Source organism: Oncorhynchus masou, chromosome 5 (assembly GCF_036934945.1).
Source record: "Oncorhynchus masou masou isolate Uvic2021 chromosome 5, UVic_Omas_1.1, whole genome shotgun sequence".
Taxonomy (NCBI): Eukaryota; Metazoa; Chordata; class Actinopteri; order Salmoniformes; family Salmonidae; genus Oncorhynchus; species Oncorhynchus masou.
This window is the reverse complement of record NC_088216.1, coordinates 39,838,547-39,854,256: the sequence shown is the minus strand read 5'-3', so window position 1 is coordinate 39,854,256 and position 15,710 is coordinate 39,838,547.

Below are 15,710 nucleotides of genomic sequence, written 5' to 3'. Positions count from 1 at the left end.
CTTAACTTTATTTGTCTTACCTTTGTTCTTCTCGTCCTTCATTTTCTATTCCTTTGAAGTTGTATTCCCTCTGTCTTGAAAATAAACTGTGCACCCCTGCCCATTCTATGTCAAATGTATGTATCTGGATTTAAATGTAAAGAAATCGATTTAGAAGTAAAACCACTTCGGAGATTCAGGGCCTGCATTTACAAAAATGTATGAGAGCTCATCTACTTTTCGCCCTGTCCATGGAATGTTGTTAATTGTGCTCTAAAAGACAAAACTGATCTTAAGTCAGCACTCCTACTCTGAGACACTTTAGGAATATGGTCCCAGATTTCTTACAGCCGAGTCAATGTGGCAACAGTGTGACACATACAGTAAGACCACTCTTTCCTCAGGACGGTTGTGTTATTCACAGGCCACCTAATTATTGTGGCCGCATCTTGTGTGTGTGTGTGTGTGTGTGTGTGTGTGTGTGTGTGTGTGTGTGTGTGGGCGGATGCTGCGCCTCAGCCACAGACGGGGAGGAACAGGAGGTGCTAACACATGACTGGCCCTCATCTACATCTAATGTCCTTGCTATCCACTGCATATTCATTCAAGTGGCATACTGTATGATTCTGGAGTAGGTTCATTTCCAAACCAAATTTCAATCACGAGGCAACTGTTTTCAGTGTGCTACATCTGTGGATGTGCCATTACGTTGCCAGATTTGAAAACAAATAAATGTGTAGCTTAATATTCATAGAAAAGGGATAACTCATGCAAAAAAGTATTAAAAGAGAACAATTACATACTTTGTTTTATTCATCTTGATGAGTTGCGGGGGCACACCGAATGCAAATAGTCGGGGTAACCATTTGGTTACCTTTTCAGGAGTCTTATGGCTCGGGGGTAAAAATTGTTGAGAAGCCTTTTTGTCCTAGACTTGGCAGTCCGGTACCGCTTGCCATGCGGTAGTAGAGAGAACAGTCTATGACTGGGGTGGCTGGGGTCTTTGACAACTTTTCGAGTGTTTTCTTTCCAAATCTACTAATTTTATGCATATTCCAGCTTTTATGGCTGAGTAGCAGGCAGATTAATTTGGGCACGCTTTTCATCCAAAATTCCCAATACTGCCCCCTACCCCAAAGAAGTTAAGAAAAAATAACTAAAAATATATTTAATTAAAGTAACAAATAATTCAAGAGCAGCAGTAAAATAACAATAGCGAGACTATATACAGAGGGTACCGGTACAGTCAATGTGCGGGGGCACCGGTTAGTCGAGGTAATTGAGGTAATATGCCTTCCTCTGACACCGCCTGGTGTAGAGGTCCTGGATGGCAGGAAGCTTTGCCCCAATGATGCACTGGGCCGTACGCACTACCCTCTGAAGTGCCTTGCAGTCGGAGGCCGAGCAGTTGCCATACCAGGCAGTGATGCAACCGGTCAAGATGCTCGCGATGTTGCAGCTGTAGAACCTTTTGAGGATCTCAGGACCCATGCCAAATCTTTTTAGTTTCCTGAGGGGGAATAGGCGTTTGTCGTGCCCTCTTCACGACTATCTTGGTGTTTGGACCAATCTAGTTTGTTGTTGATGTGAACACCAAGGAATTTGAAGCTCTCAACATGCTCCACTACAGCCCCCTTGATGAGAATGTGGACGTGCTCAGTGATCCTTCTCCTATATTCCACAATCATCTCCTTAGTCTTGATCACATTGAGGGAGAGGTTGTTGTCGTCCTTGCACCACACTGTCAGGTGTCTGACCTCCTCGCTATAGGCTGTCTCACGCAATGCCGACGGGGATACGCCCACAATGTATTTTGTTTACATTTTTTTTCTTCACAATTTCAAACAGTACATTTATATTTTCCAACGGGTCTATACATTTGGGTGAGGTTTTTTCTCGCCTGAGTAGCCTCGTTTCACTGCCAAAAATGCAATTAAACAATCTAGTGTTCAGCGAAATAACAACACAATGTCAAATACAGGTAGCCTAGTCAAATAATTAACATCCAATCACATTAACCGTTACTCTCTCGTGGGAAACCTTCACTCTTGCACAGACAATTAGAAACCAAACATGACAATTTGAAATATTGTAACGGCTTTCGTCTGGTGGAAGAGAAGCGGACCAAAATGCAGTGTGGTATTTCTGATACATGTTTAATGATGAATGAAAAACGAATAATACAAAAACAACAAACGGAACGTGAAAACCTATACAGCCTATCTGGTGACAACAAACACAGAGACAGGAACAATCACCCACGAAATACTCAAAGAATATGGCTGCCTAAATATGGTTCCCAATCAGAGACAACGATAATCACCTGACTCTGATTGAGAACCGCCTCAGGCGGCCAAAAACCATGCTATACACCCCCAAGACAAAACACACCACAAAAAACCCATGTCACACCCTGATCTGACCAAATAAATGAAGACAAACACAATATAATACGACCAGGGCGTGACAAATATAAGCCACAGGAGTTTTTTGAGCGAGAATAAAGATGGCTTTCGAGTAGTAAGCCATGTATAAAAGCAACAGTTACCATTAATAAGAAGGGGCTAGAAGCGTCTTATATGGTGTGCTACCGAGTGGCTAGGACAGGCAAGCCCCGTGCTATTGTGGAGGACTTCATTATTCCTGCTGCAGCGGATATGGCTGGACAATGCTGGGGGAAAAGTCCCAAAAAACAGACTCCAAAAAGGACTCCATCAAACAACACTGTTTCAAGACGCATCAGTGACATGACAGGAGATATTTTGAAACAATTACTGCTTTGCATACAAGCCAGTGAATTAAATGCTTTACTGCTGGATGAATCAACAGAGGTAGCAGGCCTTGCACAGATCCTGGTATATGTCATTAGAAATGAATGGGTGAGACTACAATTAGTAAAATTAAAATTAAGTTCAGGTACATGACCATTCATCCGATGAATACACTTCCTCTTCCAGACCCACACATCCATGTGTGTTTGAGCATACACACACACACACACACGCACACGCACACGCACACGCACACGCACACGCACACACACACACACACACACACACACACACACACACACACACACACACACACACACACACCTCACTCCCCTTCTTGGCTTCCATGGCAACCCCCACGGGAACCACCAGTTGGCATTCTCACAACCATTCACAACATTATAGAACATTATAGAACTTTTCTCGCAGCTCTGGTATACAAAGCTTCTTTGAGGCCTTGCTCAAAATTCATTCTGTGGCAGCACAATGACCAAATGATATACTGTATGTAAGGCTCTTGATCATATCTCTGATCATGACACTGGTGAGGAGGAGAGAAGCCAGGAAACTGACAGGGAAGATTCATTAGAGGAGGAAGTGTCAGAAGTTGAAGACAACACAGAATATGATCCAGATCAAAAGACAACCGATGTGGAACAATCCAGTGATGAGGAAGAGGGCCCTGCTGAGGTTGTTACATTCTGGTCAAAGAATGTGACATTTTTTCTGGTCTTCATCCCCACCTGAGAGGAGAGGTCAGCTGTCGGCTGAAAATGTTATCAGGATGAAACCAGGGCAAATGAGATACGCCATATCCCGGATTTATGACATAGAATAATTTTCTATTACCAGATTGTTTTAGCTGCACCATAAAAATAAAACATGTCGTTGTTCGGTGAAATGTTTATTGAACTTGTGAACAATATGGAGTCAATTCTATTCATTTGAATATGTAAATATGAACTTTAGATGTGATAAATTAAAACAACGCTTTGATGCAATTTTTTTTACGTTACTATTGTATGGCCTTTGGCTATGCCGGATTAAGTGATATGACATGCTATTCTATAAAATCATTTCTCCGTAATTAATATTACCTGATTGAGCTAATCATGTAAATGTAATTAACTAGAGAGTCAGGGCAGCACGAAATAAGGCGGGCCACTGAGTTGGGCCTAATTCACTCATGAAAACCCAATTCTCACATTTTAGAAGCTAAAATCACATTTCATCCCATCACAAATCATTTCATATTCAAACATTTCAATTGAACAACAATTCCATGTGAATCCGATAACTCTGATGTGTAGACTTTACACTGTAGAGTTTATGTCATCTAATTATTCATGAGAATGTCTCAGATGACAACCGAACTGACATCATATTCATTAAGTACCACTGCATATGTTCAATTGGTCGGATTACCAGAATATAGTTCATTTCCCCCTACCTTCTGATGTTCCCAGAATCTCTATGTTAACCAAGGGGTTTTCAAATGTAACATCAGTAGGGTAGAGAGAGGAAAAAAGGGGGGTGGGTATTTATGTCATAAACCTACCCCCAGGCCAACGTCATGACACTATGCAAGACATGAAGTATCACTAGTATGTACTCATTATTATTTATTTACTGATTGTTGCACTTTTGCGGGTTACTGGCACATACTCTTGTAAGAGGATGACGGCACGTTGGCCCATGGTGGTGTTCTTCAACATCCTAGACGTGTCGGCCTACAACGCTTTTGTGGTGTGGATGGAGATGAATCCAGGCTGGAAGCAGGGGAAATTCTTCAAGAGGAGACTCTTCCAAGAAGAGTTGGGGAAAGCCATGGTGGCACCTCTCATTCAAAGGCGCCAACACCTTCCTCGAACACCATCCTCGGCTGGATTGGTGAGAGATATACAAGGGCCAGAAGCAAGATCTATGTCTGCCAGAGACAGAAGAGACAAAAGGAAGAGGTGCAATCTGTGTGCACCAAGACATGTCAAAACGAGCATTATGTGCCATAAATGCAGAGCATATATTTGCAAGGCACATGCAACAACCACCAGGGATTGTCCAACATGTGCATGAGAACACACAAAATGGAACCACCATTGATTGATTGACAGATTGTGAACACTTTAATGTTTTTGTTATTGTTAGTAATACTGTTATTGTTACTGTTGTTCTTTAATGTGTTCAGACATACATTTTGTAATATGGTAAAGTGTTCATGTGTAGTTTGGGGCCTATGTCCTTTCTTTACTAATTATATCATACCGGTCAGTTTTGACCAGGAACATAACAGATGTTATTTTGTGCCACTATTTAACAATTTGAAATGTTTTCAAAACAAATATCCTTGTTAAACTTTGACACAAAGTAGTCTGTTATAAATAGCACAATATGTTTCATCTGAGTATTTGTTAAAGTCAAAATAATCCATACAATATGCTTTTTTTTTTACTAAAAAAAAACCGAGTTGTATGAGCTCAGGTCAATGAGGCCTACAAGCCATAAATAGCAAATATAAATTCAAAATTTGTAATGTTCACAAGAACTTAAATTGATAAAAATATCTAACACAACTTTAGGTGATAATATATGTATTATATTGGATTTATAATCAGCAATAACGTGGCGGTCATTTTGGACCGGGTGCAATGAATTAATTAACATGAAACGAACACAACAAGAGGGTTAAGTATGACTTTAGCAGAAAACCACGTATAAGTAGTTATTTATAAAAACCTTACTTTGACGTGGAAATAATCTTATCTCTACGCAAAGTCTAGACTTGACGTAAATTATTTTCCTGCTGGCTATGTAGTGGCCCCAGCCGACTTGTAAGTCGCTTTGGACAAAAGCGTCTGCTAAATGGGATATATTATATATATGTAGGGGTATTGCAGTTTGGGACGCATATGCGTCCAAGCCTGTGGTGAACTTTGCATTAGCTTTATGAACTATTTGTTATGAATTATAATTAAAGGTGTGAGGAATTAATTGCCAGATGCAAGGTGTTTTGAGTTAAAAACAGGATGCAATGTTCTATAAATAGTGTGTCAAATTAGAAAAAACGTTACCATGGCTGTTTTTACGTTATTGGAAGACATTGAAAACCGTGTTTTAGAAGGGAGAAAGTTTTAAGAGACCGGAATGACTTTTTTTTTGCGCATGATGATCCATGGCTTATAAATCGCTATCGTCTCCCAATATATTTTCTGTTAGATTTGTGCGCTGATTTAGCCCCCAATCTGGAAAGGATGAGACGTTGTAATGCCATACCGGTATCTGTCCAAGTACTGCCCACTCTGGGATCCCTCGCTACTGGGACATTCCAGGGGGAAATGAGTGACAGGTCGAGTATATCACAGCCATCATTCAGCCACATCCTGCCACAAGTGATTGAGGCGATTCTACGCGTATTGTCCACGAGATACATTAGTTTACCATTTACGGTTGACGAACAGGCGCGCGTCAAAGTCGTGTTTGTCCACTCATATAATTACCCAGGGGTCATAGGTGTAGTTGACTGCACGCATATTGCCTTACGCGCACCGTCTGTCGATGAACATGTATATGTTAACATGAATATTTCCATTCAGATCATCTGCGATGCCCGTATGCAACTACTCAATGTATGCTCCAAGTGGCCAAGGTCTACGCACAACTCATTCATTCTGCGCCACAGCAGAGTAGGCCTGCGTCTAGAAGCTGGTGAAAGGAGGCAGGTGGCTTCTCGGTGAGTTTTTTTCCAGTGTAGCCTATAGCCTATTAACCGTGCAAAATAATGTAATATACAACGGTTTTACCCTATTTGGTGACCGGGGCTATCCACTGAAAACGTGGCTTCTCACTCCCTTTTCCGAATATCAGAGGAAATGCGCTACAATTTGGCGCACGGCAGAACAAGGTCGGTTGTGGAGCGCACCATCCGACTGCTGAAGGACAGGTGGCATTGCCTTACATTTACATTTACATTTAAGTCATTTAGCAGACGCTCTTATCCAGAGCGACTTACAAATTTGAATAAAAATGACATCCAGTGGAACAGTTTTAAAAGTGTATCTAAATCATTAATAAAGAAGGATTACTTATCTTATCCTAGGTATTCCTTGAAGAGGTGGGGTTTCAGGTGTCTCCGGAAGGTGGTGATTGACTCCGCTGTCCTGGCGTCGCTTAAAGTTTTTAATTTGGGGGGCCAGAGCAGCGAACAGTTTTGACTGGGCTGAGCGGGAACTGTACTTCCTCAATGGTAGGGAGGCGAGCAGGCAGAGGTGGATAGTGCCCTTGCTTGGGTGTAGGGAATCAGAGCCTGATTCCTATCATTTCCCTCACAGCTCCATAGGCAAGCACCATGGTCTTGTAGCGGAGATTTCAACTGGAAGCCAGTGGAGAGATCTCAGAGAACTGGGAAGGTGAACACCAGACGGGTGCAAGTTTGATGAGTTGAGGGGTTTAATGGAACAGGGAGCCCAGCCAACAGCGAGTTGCAGTAATCCAGACGGGAGATGACAAGTGCCTGGATTAGGACCTGCGCCGCTTCCTGTGTGAGGCAGGGTCGTACTCTGCGGATGTTGTAGAGCATGAACCTACAGGAACGGGCCACCGCCATGATGTTGGTTGAGAACGACAGGGTGTTGTCCAGGATCACGCCAAGGTTCTTAGCGTTCTTAGCGCTCTGGGAGGAGGACACAATGGAGTTGTCAACCGTGATGGCGAGATCATGGAACGGGCAGTCCTTCCCCTTGATGCATCAGGTGGAAAACTCCTCTACAAGCCAGAGAAGGTAACTTCATTTAATAAAAATACAAAACTTAAATTTAGTTTTAACCCACCACCCAAATGGAGGACAAATACCAACATTTTATATTTAGCATTGATGCAGAACCAAAGGTTCTGGCCAAATAGCTTAAACGTTTTTAAGCTCATAGAGAGATTAGATGTCCCCTTGAAGCTTGTTCAGAATGCCAGTGACAATAATGGAAAGCTGATTCCTATCATTTTATTAGCATTGCAACAACATGCGAACAGATTTCAAGGGGACATCTCAGTAACTGTGGTGCCCATTAGTAGTGCAAGTTTGTTTGACAAGAACATTGGGGTGTGCAACTTCAAATCCAAATAAAAAATGTTGGCCAGTTTTAAGAATGAATGGTTTCCCTCCCTAATCAAAGGTGACATGTGGGGTGCTCCACAACATAGCCCTGAGACATGGTGAGGCATGGTATTGAAATGGATGCGGAGAATAGAATGGACCCCCAAGAGCCTCCTAACCCACCACCCAAATGGAGGACTGTGCTGATGCAGTGAGAAGGACAGTAGAGAGATGGAAACCTCAGACAATATACAAAGCATAGGTTTTTTATTCATGTTGTGGAAAACGTTCACCAATTGCATTCTGCAAATGAATCAAAACCCTGCGTATTCTTCAGAGTTCAGTCACAATCTGCCCAACCAATGTGTTCAACTCGTTCTGGTCGTTCTGGGTTTTCAGGACTGAGGCGGTCAACACGCGAACTGTGGACGCAGACGTGGATGGACCCTCGACACCTGTGGCCAAACATTCCCCCTTACTCCTGGCACCTGCTGATTTGGGAGCCTCACGCACTTTATCCCTTGGTGGAGGGGGCACCCTCACCTGGCACACGGGCTGCAACGCAGCTTCCCCTGTTTCTATGTGAATAAAATAATACAATAAATCAGTACATATCTTGTATATTAAGTTACTTACAACCAAGTTTCACATTCTCTTAATTACTTACCGTGATCCAGTGATGCAACCGTGGGGGTTTCGCCTGCCGACTTCACCGTTTCCGATGTTACTGCTAAATGATGTAAAAGGTGGGATTAAACAATATGAAAAAAAGCAAAATAGAAGAAACTCACTTTTTTTAAACATTCACTGTCGACGTCTGAGCATGTGTCAGTGTATGCGCTGGCATACACCGATCGCTGCAGCTGTACACAGCCCATCTGTAAATAGCCCATCCAACCAAATACCTACCTCATCCCCATATTTGTTTCTGTTTTTCTGCTCTTTTGTACACCAGTATTTCTACTTGCACATCCTCATCTGCACATATATCACTCCAGTGTAAATCGCTAAATTGTAATTACTTCGCCACTATTGGCCTATTTATTGCCTTACCTCCTTAATTTGCACACACTGTACAGATTTTTCTATTGTGTTATTGACTGTACGTTTGTTTATCCCATGTGTAACTGTGTTGTTGTTCATGTCATACTGCGTTGCTTTATCCAGGTCGCAGTTGTAAATGAGAACTTACCTGGTAAAATAAAGGTGGAATAAAAGGTCATACTATTTATTTTTCACATAAGCCACAGTTCTGTCTTGCTGCCCCACCTCATTCACTGCAGCAGCAACACATTCCCAAGCTACCTGTTTGGCTTTGTTTGTCAACCTACTATTTATTCCACCGAATAATACGTGCTGCCTGTCTTCAATCTCACCTACCATCTCCGTGATCTCGTCTTCCAAAAAGTTTGCTTTTCTCTTTTGGTCCATGGATATTTCTGACTAAACCCTCATTTGTGCTAGCATTTTACAAGGGGAAATTGCTAATTGTAAGGCACGTTCAGGTGCCATCAATTTTAAGTTACTTTGAGATTTATAGATCACAGTTACGCAAGTTACAAATGGGCTTCTTAGAACCAGCGTAAACTAGGTTTTTTATGCTCAGTATATTTTATGAATCGAATGTAAGCACACTGTCGGAAATGATCAAAAGACTAGGTTCAAGTATAAAAGTAAGAACATTTACATAAATGAGGCCCCTAGACAATGACCCAAAACACATATCCAAGCTGTGTAAGGGCTGTTTGACCAAGAAGGTGAGCATTCCATATGTGTTATTTCATAGTTTTGATGTCTTCACTATTATTCTACAATGTAGAAAATAGTCAAAATAAAGCAAAACCTTTGAATGAGGTGTGTCCAAACTTTTTACTGGTAGTGTATATATTTTTCTCACCTCATCTATACACAATACCCTATAATGACAGAGTGAAAATATATTTTTAGAAATGTTAGCATTTATTATTTTATTGAAAAGGAAATACAGAAATATCTTGATTACATAAGTATTCATACCACTGAGTCAATACTTTGTAGAATCACCTATGGTAGCAATAACAGCTGTGAGTCTTTCTGGGTAAGTCTCTAAGAGCCTTCCACACCTGAATTGTGCAACATTTGCCCATGATTATTTTCAAAAGCTCTGTCAAATTGGATGTTGATCATTGCTAGACGACCATTTTCAGGTATTGCCATAGATTTTCCAGTAGATTTAAGTCAAAACTGTAACTCGGCCAATCAGGAACATTCAATGTCTTCTTGGTAAGCAACTCCAGTGTAGATTTGGTCTTGTGTTTTAGGTTATTGACCTGCTGAAAGGTGAATTAATCTCCCAGTATATGGTGGAAAGCAGACTGAACCAAGTTTTCCTCTAGGGCTTTGCCTGTGCTTAGCTCCATTCCATTATTTTTTTATCCTGAAAAACTACCCAGTCCATAATGATTACAAGCATACCCATAACATGATGTCGCCACCACTATGCTTGAGAATATGGATAGTAGTACTCAGTAATGTAATCCATTTTAAAATTCAGGCTGTAACACAAAAAGGCACTGTACACTTTCTAAAGGCACTGTGCAGTACACTCAGGATATTATGGAGTAATTGTGGAGCAACTTCATGATAATGAAGGGAAACATGCATTCTAAATGCCCCATAGATTTCTAACATTATTAGCTAATTTCACACGGTACGCACACACACACATATACATACATATGTTTGATTAGATATAAGGTGTAGACATGCTCCAGATACGCAGGTTCTTCATTTCATATACAGAGCTAGGATATTCTGTATAATGGGACAGTTTCTACATGCATCCAATCCGGACTTCACTGCAACCGTATGAGTCCGGGAAGATATCTGGGGTAAGATACGTTCAAGACCTGCTTACGTACAAAACCTGTAGAATATTCTGACTCCGGAAAGGGTGTGTCAACATTCTGACATACTGCATCTAAGCATTTGTACTTACGCATGAACAAATCCACATATTTTCAGAAATGTCTCATATTTGTAGTCATTACCTGATCATTTATGTATCCATATAAAAAAATATATTTTCAACAGATATCCTTACATGATATGTAATATTCGTCGTCGTATGTCTGATCGAAAATGGGCTAAATTCGACTCATGAAATCCCCAGCAGGCAAAATTATTTTACCTGTTCGGGCGTCTAAAATGATCCTGCTTCTTCACGAAGATGACATGTCTTGAGCACCATATTCACGGAAATGCAACCATCGTCACAATCAATCCAAGTTGCTATTTCTGAAGCACACCTCTGCTATTTCGGTTTTAAAAAATGCCGTCACAACACATTCTTCCTGTAAAGATGCAAACGTATGCCAATCTTTGCTAAAAACACATTTTATTTATTTAAAAACTTTGAGGACAGAGTGATAAAAGCAACATCATATTCAGTGCTGTCTAATTTGAAGGAAGCCTGTTTCTTTGGGATGTTTTCTGTCCTCAGACATGGAAAGCTAAGGAATCCTGTTTGCAGATGAAGAGAGAGGTCCCAAGGAATGTCTTGAGAGACTAAGGGTATATATCCTATATGTGTAGGCCTACATATGTTACCAAATGTTGTATACAAAAAAAGAAATACATTTAAACATCACACAGACTGGAGCAGACTGGTTATGCAGGGAACTGTTTCAGCCCAGCAAAAACACACTTGATTTAATTTAGCAAATCTAATGAATGTGCGATTGCTGGGCTGGAATAGAAGTCTGCTCACCCAGTAGATCAGGGATCTGTGGAACAAGGTTAGCCACCGCTGGTATGGATTTTTTTGTCTTCACCTGAAATGATGCTTTAGTAATAACAGCCTACTCGTTACTACTCAATGATCTATTTTTTTTTAAGACTAAGATCTTTACATACGAGTGAGCTTGTTTGTACATGTTGAAGTGATGAAGTTTTGATCGTCTCTCTCTCTCTCAGTGTATGTCAGCTATGTAAATCAATTTTATCATATGGCATGCATCACCAATTCAGCCATAAGGCCTTTTGGGAATCTGTTATCTGATGCAGATAATAGCTAAATTCACACATTGTTTACACGTTGAGCTCTATGTTCTCAAGTTAAAATGATACCAGTAGATAATGGATATGAGACAAACCATATTTTGTACATGCCTATTAAGTGCCGACATATACAAGTGTTTCGTGCAAATCCAACCCTTGACAATTAGGTTACAGGAGATGAGAATTACAGGTAACATTTTTAGAGGTTTTGTTTCATTTGATTCATTTTTAGCAATGTTGTTTACAAAATGATTGCAGTTGTTCCCAATGCTGTAAACGGGGTTTGCGTTTTAGGTCCAGAAGAAAAAATGACCCCAGACATTATCACCTTGGCTGCTGTAGGTTCATTTACCTCAGTTGACTGTTCAGTCAGTTGTAATGATGAATTGCATAAAATCATCACCTCTATTTTCTCAAATTACATAGCGTTCGCAATTGTATTCCTCGTCATTAGCAATCAAGCGCCACACAAACAGATATCAATGGAGCACACAGATGTCAGTATTATCACATTCACATGCATTATTTGAATATTACGTACGATTCTGTAACAATCTCAGTGATGTAGTGGTAGAAAAGGTGGGTAAAACGTAAACTATAAACTCCAGTGGGTGTTTGAGATAAGATGAACAACCACCAATATAAACAAAAACGTATTTTTAGAACTGTATAGTTTGCATTTTAACTGAATGGTTATGTATGCCTAGGACTGTAGGGAAGGTGATGTTCATATTGAAAAAAACATGTTTGTTCCTAACTTGTTTGATAAGATTAGTACAGATTTTCTCAGGGGACCCCACATGGGTCCCGACCCCAAATTTGGGAACCACTGCACGAACCACTCTCTCTGCTTGCTTCCTCTCTCTCTGTCTCCTCTGCTTCTCCTGCATGCATTGCAGCCTGCCTCAGCCTCACTACTGAGCGCCACATCACTGTCCATCTCAGTAGCCTACTCTCTGTAAAGCAAAGTTATGAGAATTTAGTAGCCTATTTTCTGCTCCTGCTGAGGTAGGCTCTGTTTAATGTTAGCTTCTTACGTCATTCTTCTTGCTGGCTAAGTAATACTAGCAAGAGCCCTTGAACATTACTGCAATAGAAGTCTCTGTAGACTACCCACCTGACTGACTGTAGGTATCTATAAGTGACTATTTACCAGGTGGTGGATTAGCCGTTTGAGAGTGGTGAATGTGCTGCTAAGAAGACAAATTTGGGAGGTAAATTCACTGGACACAGGCTATTTATTTATTCATTTAAATGTAACCTTTATTTAACTTGGCAAGTCAGTTAAGAACACATTCTTATTTACAAACAACGAACAAACCATTATTCAGGATTGCACTCGTTCGCAAAGAGACAGGAGTGATTAGAATTCAGTCAGATCAAGAATATAAGCTTTCAGAGCTTTGAGAAACGCTGGGAGCAATATTTAGATTGCCTTTATTGTGTACAAAATATATATATATATTTTTTTACAGAGGTCCGGACCTTGGTGCCCTCATATATAGCTATGGCCCTGGTTGTTCCCATAGATAGAGCAACCATGCAGGCTACTGTCTATGTGTCACTGACCTTTGATAAGCAAGTAACTGGTAGGGTTGCACATTTTGGGGAATATTCAGAGGTGGAAACTTGCAGTGGGAATTAACGGGAATATATGGGAATTAATGGAAATATCTGCAAATTAATATTAATGCTATTTAAATATAGATTTTTTTTGCATTGGATATACAGTGGGGAGAACAAGTATTTGATACACTGCCGATAATGCAGGTTTTCCTACTTACAAAGCATTTGTAAATCACATTACATGATTTTTAAGTAATTAATTTGCATTTTATTGCATGACACAAGTATTTGATCACCTACCAACCAGTAAGAATTCCGGCTCTCACAGACCTGTTAGTTTTTCTTTAAGAAGCCCTCTTGTTCTCCACTCATTACCTGTATTAACTGCACCTGTATGAACTCGTTACCTGTATAAAAGACACCTGTCCACACACTCAATCAAACAGACTACAACCAAGACCAGAGAGCTGTGTAAGGACATCAGGGATAAAATCGAAGACCTGCACAAGGCTAGGATGGGCTACAGGACAATAGGCAAGCAGCTTGGTGAGAAGGCAACAACTGTTGGTGCAATTATTGGAAAATGGAAGAAGTTCAAGATGACGGTCAATCACTCTCGGTCTGGGGCTCCATGCAAGATCTCACCTCGTGGGGCATCAATGATCATGAGGAAGGTGAGGGATCAGCCCAGAACTACACGGCAGGACCTGGTCAATGACCTGAACAGAGCTGAGACCACAGTCTCAAAGAAAACCATTAGTAACCCAATATGCCTTCATGGATTAAAATCCTGCAGTGCACACAAGGTCTCCCTGCTCAAGCCAGCACATGTCCAGGCCCATCTGAAGTTTGTCAATGACCATCTGCATGATCCAGAGGAGGAATGGGAGAAGGTCATGTGGTCTGATGAGACAAAAATAGAGCTTTTTGGTCTAAACTCCACTCGCCGTGTTTGGAGGAAGAAGAAGGATGAGTACAACTCTAAGAACACCATCCCAATCGTGAAGCATGGAGGTGGAAACATCATTCTCTGGGGATGCTTTTCTGCAAAGGGGACAGGATGACTGCACCGTATTGAGGGGAGGATGGATGGGGCCATGTATCGCGAGATCTTGGCCAACAACCTCCTTCCCTCAGAGCATTGAAGATGGGTCGTGGCTGGGTCTTCCAGCATGACAACGGCCCGAAACACACAGCCAGGGCAACTAAGGAGTGGCTCCGTAAAAAGCATCTCAAGGTCCTGGAGTGGCCTAGCCAGTCTCCAGACCTGAACCCAATAGAAAATCTTTGGAGGGAGCTGAAAGTCCGTATTGCCCAGTGACAGCCCCGAAACCTGAAGGATCTGGTCTCACTTTGCTTGGTGAGGTAGTTTGCTGCTATAACTTGATGACCCTTCACATACCTAACCATTTCCTAGGCTCTCTTGTAGAGTGTATCCATTTTTTTCAGTGCCATGATGTCCTTGAGAAGCAGATTCAATGCATGAGCAACACAGCCAATGGGTGTGATGTGAGGGTAGGACTCCTCCACTTTAGAACAAACAGCCTTCATGTTCACAGCATTGTCTGTCACCAGTGCAAATACCTTCTGTGGTCCAAGGTCATTGATGACTGCCTTCAGCTCATCTGCAATGTAGACTGGTGTGTCTGTTGTCCCTTGTGTCTGTGCTCTTGTAGAATACTGGTTGAGGGGTGGAGATGATGTAGTTAATTATTCCTTGCCTACGAACATTCGATCACCCATCAGAGATGATTGCAATACAGTCTGCTTTCTCTATGATTTGCTTGACCTTCACTTGAACTCTGTTGAACTCTGCATCCAGCAAATGAGTAGATAAAGCATGTCTGGTTGGAGGGGTATATGCTGGGCAAAGAACATTCAGAAATCTCTTCCAATACACATTGCCTGTGAGCATCAGAGGTGAACCAGTTGCATACACAGCTCAAGCAAGGCATTCATCAGCATTTCTCTGACTATGTTCCTCCAGTCAAAAACATTAAAAAAAAACTTCTGATTCCATAAGCTGTTGCTATTGATAAGGTGTCTGATTCATAATGTTCACCTCGAATAGAAGTAGGACTTTTGTCAGAGGTTGCTTGTTGTGAGCGCTGAGGGAACTTTATCCACTTGGCCAGACGAATCTGCATCTTTGTTGCATTCTTGACATTAGATTTGGCACAGTATTTGCAAATGTATGTAGCTTTTCCTTCTACATTAGCTGCAGTGAAATGTCTCCACACATCAGATAGTGCCTGTGTCATTTTTCTGTAAAG